Source organism: Aotus nancymaae, unplaced genomic scaffold, assembly GCF_030222135.1.
Source record: "Aotus nancymaae isolate 86718 unplaced genomic scaffold, 86718_ANA_hifiasm-v0.15.2.pri h1tg000025l, whole genome shotgun sequence".
NCBI lineage: Eukaryota > Metazoa > Chordata > Mammalia > Primates > Aotidae > Aotus > Aotus nancymaae.
Window position 1 is genome coordinate 14,071,820 of NW_026988438.1, and position 14,729 is coordinate 14,086,548.

The 14,729-nt window shown below is 40.9% G+C and overlaps 1 protein-coding gene and 1 pseudogene across 2 annotated transcripts in view; one reads left to right on the plus strand and one right to left on the minus strand.

Annotated features, from left to right (window-relative positions):
- SLC25A13 (solute carrier family 25 member 13) overlaps positions 1-14,729 on the plus strand; it is a 205,200-nt gene that overhangs the window by 3,793 nt on the left and 186,678 nt on the right. The gene's annotated exons all lie outside the window — the stretch shown is intronic.
- LOC135276550 (small nucleolar RNA U3) lies at positions 14,338-14,493 on the minus strand (annotated as a pseudogene).

Consider the following 14,729-nt stretch of genomic DNA (forward strand, 5'->3'; position numbering starts at 1 on the left):
TCTTCGTCATTAGTGAAATTTATTTATTAAGAATGATGTAACTAAACTATATGAACCTACTAAAAGTTAGAATATGCTCCCTTGAGTTCGAATCTGAGGTAAGTCATAGGGTAAAACTGAACACAAGCCAATAATTTGGGTGAAATTAGCCTAGAACTAAAATACGGAAATTTGGGGGCACATTAAAGAATTAATAATAATGAAAATTTGGTCTGTAGGACTAGTACACTTAATACTGACTTTCCATTCTTGAATGAGTTGTTGCTGTGATCATTGATTCATTTATTGTGTATTGTGCTCTTTCCAGTGTTGCATATGGATCTAAACTTAGGATACTAAAGTGAATTGCTAGCTGGGCATGGTGGCATGTATCTGTGGTCCCAGCTACTTGGGAGGCTGAGGCAGGAGGATCAATTGAGCCCAGAAGGCAGAGGTTGCAGTGAGCTGAGATAGCGCCACTGTATTCCAGCTTGGGCAACAGAATGAGATCCTGTCTCAAAAAAATGAAATAAAATAAAATGAATTGTCTCCATTTGGGTGTTGAAGAAAACCAAAACAATTCCAGGGGACTAAGTTCTCTGATGGAAATGTCCTACTAAGAGGTTTGTGGGAGCAGTAGGGGAAGAGCCCATTTCTGAGGAGGTGAAGGAAGTCTTTTGAAAAGTGCTAGTATTTCAGAAGGAATGGATGGGGAAGAAGAAAGATCCAATCCAGTGGTTGGAAATAAGTGAAGGGTAGGGAGGTGAGAGCACATGCAACATTTAGGTAATAGCAGGTAATAAAAGCTAAAAGCAGCTGACACTTACTGAGCGCTTACTAGATATCAAATTCAGTTCTGAATGTGTTTCGTTGTTGATTCAGTTAATGCCTTAGCCTGAGTTAGTTACTATCATCCTTTTATATAGACGAAGGCTCTCAGTTACCAAGAGGTGATGTTAGTGGCTCAAGATCTGATAATTAGGGCCTAACGTGGTGGCTCACACCTGTAATCCCAGCACTTGCTAGGCAGAGATGGGTGGATCACGTGAGGTTAGGAGTTCGAGACCAGCCTGGCCAATGTAGTGAAACCCCATCTGTACTAAAAATAAGAAACAATTAACTGGGCGTGGTAGCACATGCTTGTAATCCTAGCTACTCTGGAGGCTGAGGCAGGGGAATTTGATTGAACCCAGGAGGCAGAGGTTGGAGTGAGCCAACATTTCGCCATTGTACTCCAACCTGGGCCACAAAGCAAGACTCTGTCACACACACACACACACACACACACACACACCTGATAATTAGGAAATTATGGAGCTAGAGTTCAAATCCTGCCAATCTGGCTCCAGGAGCTGTGGTCTTACCCTGTCCACCATGTCTTCCTGGTAGTTTAACATGGTGGAGAGTAAAGTTTATGGGAGAGGTATGGAGATGACTTCGGAGGGGAAGCTAGGTGTCTCAGTGTAAACCAGACTTTTATTTGAGAACTGCCTTACCTAGTGCTTATTGTATGCCAGATAATTTTCTAAGTGCCTTACAAATAATGACTCAATTAATTTTCGTAATATCAAGAAGTAGGTGCTTTCTGTTCTTGACCTCAACTTACAGGTGAGAAAACTGAGTTAGGAGAGGTTAGGTAATTTCTCACGCTTGTACAGCAAGTAAGGGCTGCAGCCTTGACTGGAACTTTGTCAGTGTCTTCAGAGTCTCTGCTCTTAACCCCTGCGCTGCTTTCCCAGGCCTTAAAAAGAGTTCCATTTGCAAAGGTATATGTGTGAGAGTTCACATGCCATCGATTATGGATGTGTATATTTCCTGGTCATCCCAGTACAGTAGTTCTTATCTTAGAACATCTTTGTCACTCTGTATTTGCTTCATTTCAGTGTTTATTTATTAAGTGTATTTCTCATTTCTCCAACCAGATCTCAGATTCCTGCAGGATAGGAATTGTCATATATCTTTTATTTAATTGCTTTATTGAGATATAATTCAGATGACATAAAATATACCGATTTAAAGCATATGATTTATTGGTTTTCAATATATGCACAGAGTTGTGTAACTGTCACCACTGTCTTATACCTTTGTAGAAACTTTAATCCAGTTTCCATTACTTAGGACTTGGACTATAATATATATATATTTGAGGCAGTGTCTCACTCTCTCACCCAGATGAGAATGCAGTGGTGTGATTATTGCCCACTGTAGCCTCGACCTCCTGGACTCAAGAGATCCTCTCACCTCAGCCTCCTGAGTAGCTGGGACCTCAGGCACACACTACCACACCCAACTAATTAAATTTTTTTTTTTTTTTGTCGAGATGGGGGTCTCACTATGTTGCCCAGGCTTTGGGCTATATATTTAGCCTCCATGTTTTCCACGTTTTTCATCTATCATGAAACCCTCTTTCAAAGGTTTTTTTTTCAACATTCCATTTATGTCAAAATCAATTTAATTGCAGCCAAAATGGTAGAATTAGCTGTACATAATCTATTTTGTACACACACACACACACACACACACACACACACACACACACACACACACTTTAAGTTGTAGGGAATAAAGTTTATTTTGGTAGATAGTGTTAAACAAAATTAAAGTTGCATACATTAGTAACATAACTCAACATCCTTGATTTGGTATAAGTGTGACACATTTTCTTGCTTTTCTGTGTTCTGCTAAATCACCATACCTAATCATCATCACTTATCCTGATTTGTCATTCAGGATAAAATATATTGACGTTATTAAAGGTGTTCTTCAAATGGCAGATTTTTTTCTCCCCTGTGGTAAAAACTCTACTAGGTATTGGTGATATAATAAAGCAAATCAGTTTTTGTGCTAGGAATGGAAGAAAGAAGATTGGAGTTGTTTTTATGCTACCATGATGATGATGATTAAAACAACAAGTTTCTGTGGTTCCACTGTTTGGGTTTTAGGGGTTCTTAACTTGTTGGAGCTGGCTGGCCTTGGAATTGTTGTTAACGCAGTGATCTTTACTCTTTCCCTCCTCAGTTGTGTCACCCTTTACCAGGAGAGTCCTGGAAATGGAGTCCTAGAAACATTTGTAATTGGTCCAAATTCCCTGGAATGCCTTTGCTTTTAGCACTGCTCTAGGCCAGTGGTTCCTGCACATTGAAGTCTTCTGGACTGGTATAAATATTGCTGATGCTTGGGTTTCACTCCAGAGATCATGATTGAATTTGAGTGTGGCCTGAGCCTCAGGATTTTTAAAAGCTTGACAACCACTGTCATTTTAGTGCATGTCCTTCAGGAGACCTTGTGCTGGCTCCTTCTTGGAATAAGAAAGGAATGCAGTGAGATTAAGTTAAAGTCCCTGGGGTATCAGTTCAGAGGAAGGGTATGTACAGCTTTCTCCAAATTCTCTTCTTTCTTGACAGTTTTGTTTCAGTCCTGCCTGGTGTCTCCTGGGTGCTTATACAATTTATACAGTTTTGTGATAATTTTAGAATATAGGTTTTATTCCCAAAATCGAAAACTCCATTCGTCTCCTTCAGAGTCTCAGTGGTTTTTTTGTGATCAGAGAAGGTGCTGGAGGAGGGAAGTATTACAAAGAGTAAACCTGGTTTCAGAGCCCTCTCCTGGGCTAACCTCATCCAGGGCCATGTGGTGCCAGTGTTTAGGTCACTTAGGTCAGCTTAGGCTTTAGAGCAAATAGAGAGTTGGGAAGGTATGAGGAGAGTTGAAAGGTGATGTATAGTGTAAAAAAGTCAGGGAGCAGGTCTTTTTTTGGATACTGAGTTCTTCTAGAAGATTGTCAGAGGAGCTCTGACTCCTTGGTGCTTTGGCCTCTTAGACCTTTAGTCCAATGACCAGTCTCTGTTTTTGATGAATTCTTAGAGGAAACCATTCCTCCCTTTGTTCTCCACTATCTATGAGGATTATCTGCTATAGCATTCCTGCTGAGTGCTTTCAATTCTCTGCCATTTGCTGCTTCATAAGCAACAACAGGTTTCCTCGTAAGACTCTAGGGTTTGCCTTAGGGTGGATCTTGGAACAGAGGAATGTGTGATGCTGAGACATGTGTTGGTTTTGCTTTGGGGTAAGGCTGAGATGTGTTGGTTCTGCTTTGGGGTAAAGAGGGGGATATGACTTTGTGTAGTAATACAATTCCTTTAGTAAAGTATTTAACAACCACTGAGCAAACCCTGTTTTCACGGCCTGTTTAACCAGATAGACCTCTAATTGGGTGGAAATGAACTAAATGAAATGCCCTTCTCCTAAAAGTGACCAGTAATGTCAATTCTCAACCTGTTGGCTTGTCCTCATTTCTGGGCTCGTGTGACCCTGTGTCCCACCCTTCCTCTCTCATCATCTGCTTTCGTGATGTCCCCTTTCTTCATTGGCCTCTAGCCTCGTATGACCCCTTTATTCTCCTTTGCAGGTGGCGGCTGCTGTTGCTGCTGCTGCTTCTTTCCTCCTCCTCCTCCTTTCTTCTTTTAACCAGCAAAAATATGTTTTTATTTTAGGGTTTAGCAGCATGACATATGCATATAGAGTGATAGTATACTTTACCCTAGTCTTCAAAACAGAATGTACTAATTTACCAATTAGGAATTTTGGCCAAAAAGGCAGTGTTTTTCTCTTCCCTGTACAGGTCAGTTATATTTAGGTCCAGCACGAATTCTGCACCTTTTGAGAAGCATTACTTTAGCTAAAATCCAGAAATCTTTCACTTTTTCTGAATCTAACCAAGGATCTTTCTTTTTTTTTTAAATTTACATTTAAAAAATAATTTCAGCCGGGCACAGTGGCTCAAGCGTGTAATCCCAGCACTTTGGGAGGCCGAGGCGGGTGGATCACGAGGTCAAGAGATCGAGGCCATCCTGGTCAACATGGTGAAACCCCGTCTCTACTAAAAATACAAAAAATTAGCTGGGCATGGTGGCGCGTGCCTGTAATCCCAGCTACTCAGGAGGCTGAGGCAGGAGAATTGCCTGAACCCAGGAGGCGAAGGTTGTGGTGAGCCGAGATCGCGCCATTGCACTCCAGCCTGGGCAACAAGAGCAAAACTCCGTCTCAAAAAAAAAAAAAAATCAACTTTTATTTTAGATTCAGGAGGTATATGTGCAGATTTGTTGCCTGGGTACATTGCATGATGCTGAGGCTTGCATTCCAGTTGACCCCGTCACCCAGGTACTGAGCATAGTACCCAATAGTTAGTTTTTCAACCCTTGTCCCCCTTCCTCCGTCCCCCCAAGTAGTCCCCAGTGTCTGTTGTTGCCATCTTTATGTCCTTGAGTACCCGTTGTTTAGCTCCCACTTATAAATGAGAACATGTGGTATTTGGTTTTCTGTTCCTGAATTAATTCACTTAGGGTCATGGCCTCCAGCTGCGTCCATGTTGTTGCAAAGGACATGATTTTGTTCTTTTTTATGTCTGCAAGGTATTCCATAGTGGATATATAGCACGTTTTCTTTATGCAATTCACCACTGATGGGCACCCAGGTTGGTTCCCTGTCTTTGCTGTTGTGAATAGTACTGCGCTTTGTGGGCTTCTCTTCGTTCCGCCTGGACACCTGGAAGGTTGGTGTCCCCCAAGGCTGTGCCTGAGTTCCTTCCAGCTCCTGCTGCACTACCTGCCTCCTTAATGGCGATTGGCTCCATGTTGCTGCTTAGCCTGGGTGGCTCTCTCAAGCTCTAGCCCTGCATTTTTAGCTGGAAAACCCACTTGTCTGTCTCAAAGATATTTCAAACTCTGCTGACCTAGAACTCACTAGTTCCTAGAACTGTATTCATCTTTTTGGTCATTCCTGACTTCAGCCTGCAGCTTCACTTTCCTAATAGTTAAAGTTTCCTAAGAGAGACATCATCAGCAGTAATTGGATGTGGGAAAAGAAGTGGATCAGTGAAAGCCTTCTACATCCCTAGAGCATCTATGTCCTATCTTCTCCATTCAAATTCAGGTCCTCATTGTTTTCTAGTTGTGCCATTGCTGTAATCTCGTCCCTGCAACTCCCTCTTCATTCTGTCCAGACTGCCAAAGGACTTTTCTAAGATTGGCTCTTGTTGCCATGATAATAGCTGTACTGTGTTCATGGGTACAATATTAGCAGCTTTAAAAAATGCATTCAAGTGCATAAGTGACAGCACCTATTTGTCAGCACCTACACTGTGCTGGGCTTCCAAAAACAAGTAGGCTACTAGATTTGTTTTCAAGAAGCTCAAAGTCTTCAGTGATTGATATAACCAGATAATATAAAGACTCAAGCTTCATTATTTGATCTTTATAATCATCTAAAGGTAGCAGGGCAGGTGTTGATAACCTGATTTGTCAGGTAAAGAAACCTAAGGCTCAAAAATATTATGCAAATGATAATAATAACATTAGCTTACATTTATATAACACTTACAAAAGCCAGACACTGTTCCAAGCAATTTATATCTACTAATGTAATATTCGTAACAATCCTATGACATGTAAGTGCTCTTACCTTCATAATATAGATGGGAAACTCATCTATACAGAGTAGTTAAGCTCTTTTTTTTTTTTTGAGATGGAGTCTCGCTTGGTTACCGAGGCTGGAGTGCAATGGCACGATCTTGGCTCACTGCAACCTCTGCCTCCCAGGTTCAACCTACTGAGTAGCTGGGATTACAGGGGTATGCCACCACACCTGGCTAATTTTTGAATTTTTTTTTTAGTAGAGATGGGGTTTCACCATGTTGGTCAGGCTGGTTTCGAACTCTTGAACTTGTGATCTGCCCGCCTCAGCCTCCCAAAGTGCTGGGATTATAGGCATGAGCCACTGTGTCTGTCCTAGTTAAGTTCTTTGAGGTACAGAAAGATTACATAACTTGCCCAAGGTCACACTGCTTGTAAATAGGAGAGCTACACAGGCAGCCTGGCTCCAGAGCCCAAGCACATAACCACTCTGCTACACTGTCCTCTTTAATTTACCTTCCTATGTAGTGTGGCTTCTGTTGCCTGCAGAATGAAATTTAAACTCTTTAGGCAGCAAAAGTCTCCTTGGTCTTGGCTGTATTTTCAATACTTTTAATACTTTCCCAGTATTACCTCATACTCATTCAATTTTCATATTCTTCATAGCAGTTTGTGAATGGGACATATCAACCTCTGTTCATATTTCTTGCCATAAAGCTATGGCAACAGGGTAGCAGGATAAAAGAGAGCCTGTTTATTTATTTGTTTAACATAGAATTCAGTCAGAGACAGAAAATTTTTTTTCTTTTTCTTTTCTTTTTTTTTTAGCCTTTATCAGAAAGAAATACTTCTTTCATTTCTCCATATTGGTGGGCAGATACACACACACACACACACACACACACACACACACACACACACACATATTTATTTATTTTTGCCTGAGTTCTTCTCTTCAATTTTCAGAAGGGGCTGTGGTTCTGTTTTCCCATTTCTCGAAGCCCCTGTAGGAATGCTAAAACCCATGTCCTAAGATTACAGTTTTTTTTTTTTTTTTTTTTTTTTTTTGAGACGGAGTTTCGCTCTCGTTACCCAGGCTGGAGTGCAATGGCGCGATCTCGGCTCACCGCAACCTCCGCCTCCCGGGTTCAGGCAATTCTCCTGCCTCAGCCTCCTGAGTAGCTGGGATTACAGGCACGCGCCACCATGCCCAGCTAATTTTTTGTATTAGTAGAGACGGGGTTTCACCGTGTTGACCAGGATGGTCTCGATCTCTTGACCTAGTGATCCACCCGCCTCGGCCTCCCAAAGTGCTGGGATTACAGGCTTGAGCCACCGCGCCCGGCCAGATTACAGTTTTTATAGTTGGTTTGTTCTAATCAATATTCAGCTATGGTCCACAGATGGCTGGTTGATAAGCTTTTAAATCCTGTTAATCTATAGGTTTTCCTGTCCCCTTTTGGTTCGTTTCCTTGCAGTTTATTTGATGAGGGAATTGGGTCATCTTTCCTGTAATTTCCCACAATTTGAACTTTGCTGATTACATCTTTGTGGTGTTCCTTGGCCTCAGTATTTCCTGCAAGTGACAGTTTGATCTAAACACTTGATCAAGTCAGAGTCGGTTTTAGATAGAATACTTCCTAGATGGTGCTGAGTACTTCCCATCAGAATGCTGGGTACTTGTACTAGGTACTCACATGAGGAGGCACCTAATTCTTGGTTGTTTCCTGTGATGTTATATTTTGGTCAGTGAGTTCAGATGTTGTTATCTTAAATCTCCCAGCTTTTTGCATAATGGTTTTAATTTGCTAAGTTCAGATATTGACATTTGGCCTTCCTGGTGTTAAAAGTGATTTTCATTCTTTCAATACACACACTTATGTATGTGTATCTATATTAGTTATGTATATGTATATTATATATATGAGTATATATCATAATTGTTATAAAAATAATGGCAGTTAAAATTCAGTTGGATATTAATTAATGGGTACAGAGTTTGTGTTTGGGATGATGAAATGGGTAGTGGTGATAGTTATAGAACATTATGAATGTACTTAATGCCACTGAATTGTATACTTAAAAATGGTTAAAATGATAAACTTTATGGCATGTATATCTTACCACAATGAAGACAAATCAATCGGAAGTAGATTGTAATACAAGAATTAAAAAAATCCATCACAACATAATGAGTGATAATTATTGCTCCCTAAAAGGAGCCAAAGTGAGATGGAGAGTAGATTGGTAAAACTTTCTTTACTGAAGAATGATAACTAATCAAGGTAGAAGCTATGCTAGAATTAGAAACAGGAAAAAAAAAATGACTTTGCCACCTACAAGTAATAATTGATTCAGGCATAGATTGTCATTGGATGCTGAAGCCTTTCAGTATAAGACTGTTGGAATTCCCATTGCCTCAATGCATCTCCTAGTAAATTACTTGCTATTTACAAAGGGACAAACGTACCTTTAGAATGGAGAGATCTGCTTCAACCAAATGATCATCAGGAAATAGGATAAACTAGCATTACGTACTGACTGATACTATGCAATGGGAAGTGTACCACATGAACCTAAAAGAGTTCTTGCCAAAAATATTTAATCTGAATCTAATCATGAGGAAACAATCAGACAAATCCAGAAAATAGGGCATGCTGCAAGACCTCTGGCCTGACTTCAAAAATGTCAGTGTTATGAATGAAGAAGACTGGTGTAAAGGAGACTCCCCAAAAGTCCTGAGGACCAAATGCAATGCTTGAGCCTGGGTTACAAACAAGTAAAGAAAAGAATTGGAGCAGCTATAATATGGGAACTGCATATTAAATGATATTGTACTGGACGACTTAAATAGCAGAAATTTATGTTTCCACAGTTCTGGAAGTTAAAAGTCTGAGATCAAAACCCCAGTAAGGTTGGTTTCTCCTGAGGCCTTTTCTCTGTGGCTTGTAGATGGTTGTCTTCATGTACTTCCCTCTGTGTCTGTATCCTAATTTCCTCTTCATATAAGGACATCAGTCTTATTGGATTAGGGTCCCCTTTATCATCTCATTTTAACTTAATAACCTCTTCAAAGACCCTGTCTTCATATATGGCCAGTCATCTTCTGAGGGACTAGGGTTGGGACTTCAACATATGAATCAGATGTAGCGGACACAGTTCAGCCCATAACAGTTATTGAATCATTTAAAAATGTCTTGGGTGAGATAATGATGTCAAGGTTCTGAAGGGGAATGATCTTTACTGCTGATTTGTTTTATGTTTCCTCCAAGATTTTAAACTCTTGAGGACAAGGATATTCTCTGGACACAGATATGCCTCAGAGTAACTGTTGCATGGCATTCAGACACTGCTGGTTGAATTGTCCATTTACTTGGCATGCCAACACGTGGCAAAGTAAAGGGAGAAGGAGATTTTCTGCTGCATGTGTATGGTTTGGTGTAAACCTTTTACTAATAAGCCATTTGTTCAATTCTCTCCATCCCCCAACAAAATATATGATGAGAATTTGGAAATACTTGAGGAATTGTCCATGGGTAATCTCCAGGTGAGCACATGATGGAAAATCATAACATCAGAACAGACCTTGGCAGGGATTATGCTGTCCCAAGGTAGATAAATCTCTATGACTACAGAAAGGCTGCTTCGAAAGGAGCCGCCTAGAGAAACACTCTCCCTTTTGATTAGAAAAGCCCAGGTATATCAGAGGGCAAAATTCCCGGCAGGTCCAAACAGTGTGTTCCATTGCTGATGTTTCAGCTCAGCTAGTACCAGTAGTACCCTGGGTCATCAAGTGGCTTGAAAGACAAGACTGGTGATATCCTGTCTCTTCTTTGACTTTGCTGTGCCCATTGGCAAGGAATTTCATTCACTTCTGAGAATTCACACACTCATTTTATTGCAGGTCGATGTTGATTCTGAGTTTGAGGATGCCACCATTGCCCTCCAGCTCAGTTCCAGAAGTGAAAGCTCAGTCCCAGATTCTCTTTTTATGGTGGTTCATGGAGATTTCAGTTACTCCATTTGTGGTGTCCAACAGCAACTTGAGAAGAGCCTGGTCTTGACCTTTGCCCAATTTTCTATTGGTTTATTTGCCTTTTCACATTGATTTGTTCTAAGAGCGCTTTAAGAACATTGCCCCTTTGTCCTATCTGTTGCAAATGTTTTGTTGTCGTTCTTCTTCTCAGTTGTTGTTTAACTGATTTATGTTCACTTTTTAAATTGTTACGTCAAATATTTATCATTTTTTTCTTTATGGCTTCTGGATTATATGGCTTTTGAGTTTGTTGTGTTTGAAATCAGCTTCCCTACTTAATATTACGTAAGAAACCGCCTGTGCGTTCTTCTAGTACTTTTTATAATTCTCTTTCTCTCCTTTTAAATATTAACTCTGATTCAGATGCAGTTCTTTTGGTATAAGATGAAAGGTAGGGAGCCAGTTTAACTTTTGTTTTTCAACCCCGGGAGTTCATGACCCTTCACTAGTGCCACATCATCAGCCAGAGAGACCTGCTGCTAATTCAGCCTGAATCTAATGGTTCAGTCTTCAGAGGAAATCTGATTAGTTCAGAAAGCCAAGATCACCTCCCTGCAGGGCTCAGCTGTCTGCTGCTGCCTCAGTCAGCTAGGCTGCTCTGAATATGAAGAGTAACTGGGAAGCATGGCGCTGCTAGATTATCTCAAGTAGTGCTGTTTTCATTCAGTCCTTATTCTCTTAGCAGATGAGAAAATAAGAGGTCATGCTGCTGGTTAACGGTGGAGTCAGATTTAACTGTTCCATTGCAAAGTTCGTAAAACAGGAAACGTTCTATGAGGGGAATCTGGTCGGAGAATCCTGGAGAAAGAGGCATTTGACTTAGTCCTTGAAAGAACAGCAGCATTTTTAAACTTCTAACTATGGATATTTCCCAAAAAGGACAAAACTGGAATACTATAATGAACCTTCATCTCCCTTTCTAGCCGGTAGTAATTATCAACTTATGGCCAATAATTGTTTCATTTATACCATACCTCTCTCCTCCTTCCATCTCTATGTTTTTTTTTTTAATTAAAAAAATTTTTTTGCGACAAGATCTTGCTCTGTCATCCAGGCTGGAGTGCAGTGGTGTGATTATGGCTCACTGCAATCTCAACCTCCTGGGCTCAAACATTCCTCCCACCTCAGCCTCCTGAGTAGTTGGGACTACAGGCATATGCCACTGTGCCTGGCTAATTTATCCCCACATGCTTTTCAAAGCAAACTCATCCGTCATATCATTGTATCTATAAATATTTTATGTATCTCTAAACAAGATTTCTTCAAAGCACTATCACAATATCATTATTACACCTCAAAAAATTATAGTAATTCTTCAATATCTTCAAGTATGTATTCTCTACACATTGTACACATTTCCCATATTGTCTTAAAATTTTAAAAATACTTGTTGAATTGTCATGTAAATAAGGTGCATGCATTACAATTGGTTGATGTGTCTTAATTTTTTTTTTTAATTACAAAGCTACTGTTAATACTTTAGGGCGAGCCCCACAAGAATAAAGAACACTGGGAAGGGCTAACCCCTTCACCCCCAGGAGTGGTCCAGAGGGAGAGAGGCTACCTGAGGGGATGGAAGCGCCAAAGGGACCCACTGCAGACTCACGGCAAAGGGCAGCCATCGGTGCTGGGCCCTGTGGTCATTACAGGAGGAAGCTTGAGTGTGGTGGGACTGGCTCCAGGCACACAAGTGAAGGGCAAGAGGGATTGGTGTGAAGCTACAAAGCTACTTGGGTTTTTCCCTCTTCTTGTTTGCCTTCTGCTGCATGATCTCTGAGTCCTGGAGGGTAAAGATGATGGGGCACTGAGAAGTACCAGAGGGCAAAAAGAACAAAATACAGGGGGATGAAGGGCACAGAGGAGAAGATGGAAGTGGTTGGGACTAAGCTCAATGTTTGGCTGCTGTACTCCCACCCTAGGAGAACAAGAGAAGAGAGCTGAGACTCAAAGGCAATCAGTCTCCATCCAGCTGTTGCCCAAGAGGTGGGAAGTCTCGCCACACAGGCCCAAGGCTTTCTTTTCTGTGTTGAGTACCACACCCAGCAACACCAGTGAGAAGGTTGGGAGAAAGAAGGAGAACCGGGAACAGCAAGGTGGGCCAGAAGCACTGGGCTTCCATAACCACAACTGTATCTGAAATGGGAAGCTCCCTGCCCTGGCCCTGAAGGTCAGACCCAGGGATGCTCAGAAATCAGACTCTGTGTCTTCATTTTCTTTTGATCTCTGGATTCATTTGCCCGCTCAATCCTGTGCTCTCTTTTCCTCTGAAAGGCAGTGTCACATAATGGCTTAAATCATTATGTGACAAGGATTTGCAATCAAATTAGGGCTCTGCTACTTGCCAACTGTGAGGTTACTCAACCTTTCTGTGCCTCAGTTTCCTCATCTGTAAAATGGGCATAACTATGTCTACTCCTCAGGGCTGTTGAGAGTGTCAATGAGCTAATGTTTGCAAAGCATTAGAGTCATGTCAAGAGTCATGGGCTGTGTGAGCCGGGCCAGGAGGGCTCACTCAAGTGCGACGTTGTGTTGTTTTTGAGATGAGTCCCCCACTGTGCAGAGAGCTCCTTTCTTTTTCCTTTCTGCTTCCTTCTGGTTCTTGACTATACTTCAGTTAGATGAGGCTGATACACAGCAGAATTTTGGACAGGTAAGGCATTATTTAGTGGAAACAACTTCTTTATTGTCCTTTCCTTGTTGGCTTTCTCTTCCTCTGTATTTATTAAGTTTGCTCTTCTCTCTCAGAAGTGCTTAACTTTTTATGGCATTGTCTGGGCTTCAGCAACTTGTGATCTCCGAAGTAGAGCCTTTCAGCACTTTATAAATATGTCATATGCTTTTCATATTCCGTTGTTTCCCATCAGGAACATACATCCCAGTCTTCAGAACAGCACAATCAGTTTTTATTCATTTAAGGAGTAGTAGTAATTTGACACTTGCTAATATGTAACAAATTATATTGGGCATGGTAATTACAGTTGCAGCTGGTTCCTAATTATACTGTAACCTTGATGCTTAAAAAAATTGAGCCTGACATAGTATGTTGCACTAGGCAGGTCTGCCTTCTACTGAACCATGGGCATTTCTGAATCATAATGCCAAATTAAAAAGACTTTAGTTTAAATTGGTTTCAGTTACAATGTTGTCCAGTGGCTTGATTCCCGAAGGTAGCTTTAAAGTCCCCCTTTTTACTTAATAAACTCTGAGAATATCCTCCAGGTGTTATAATTAGTGTCTAAATAACCTGAGCTCAGGGGTCATTTCTGGCTGCATGATCTACTAGTATTCATTTAAGACTCTTTTGTGCCTCAGCTTCCTTATCTGAAAAATAGGGACATTACTCACTCTTCCCCTTAAAAAGTTTTAATGATACAGTATTTAAATGAAATAAGATATAAAGCCGTTAGCACAATGCCTGACATAGAGTTAAGGACCCAGTAAAAGTTAGCTGGTCATTGTTATTGCTATAATTAATAATAAATGATCCAGCTCCAAAGACCACCTCTGTGACCCTCAACTTTAGCAGAATTAGGGTATTTATTCTGCTGCCACTCTACCTTATGATAGCATGTAGCATCATACCTTTTATACCAACCACTTGTCGATAAGTCAGCTTTCCCTGCTTGGGGCAGGGTCTCTGGTTTATTGGGTGTTTTCTCCTTTGTCCTGGTGCTGGGCCAGGTACACTGTAGCCTTCCCACAGGTGATTGTGTTGAATGGATGAGCAAGTAGAGCATCACCATCTAAGGAGTGGTTGTTAGCTGAGGGTGGGGTAGTTTGGCCCCCAAGGGTTTTTTTTTTGTTTTTTTTTTAGCAATGTCTGGAGATAGTTTCTTGGTTGTCACAGCTTGTGGGGGAAGGGGTTGCTACTCACATCTAGTGGGTAGAGGTCAGCTTAATAACAATAATAGTAAAATCCAGAACTAGTATGTTTCAGGCTCTTTTGGCATAAAGAACCCAGCTAAAACACCACCATTCGTTCTTTTTTTTTTTTTTATTCTTCTCTACACGTTCAGAGAAACTTCTCTAGTAACAAACTATAGAAATGATCCCTGAAAGTATAGTCTTCACCATTCATTCTTAACTGTTATACTCTGCCTCTTAATATCAGAATTTTAATGATGATGGCTTTATAGTTTATGCTTGTCTACAGCAGAGCAGAGTTAAATCTAATGTACATCACAACCTACTGAATCCTTCTGATAAACATCTCTAGTACCTCCGAAATGACTTGCTGGTGTAATTACCCAGTGGATTAACATTTGTGGTGTCTGATACTTTATAAGTCAACTGTTGAGTGAAAT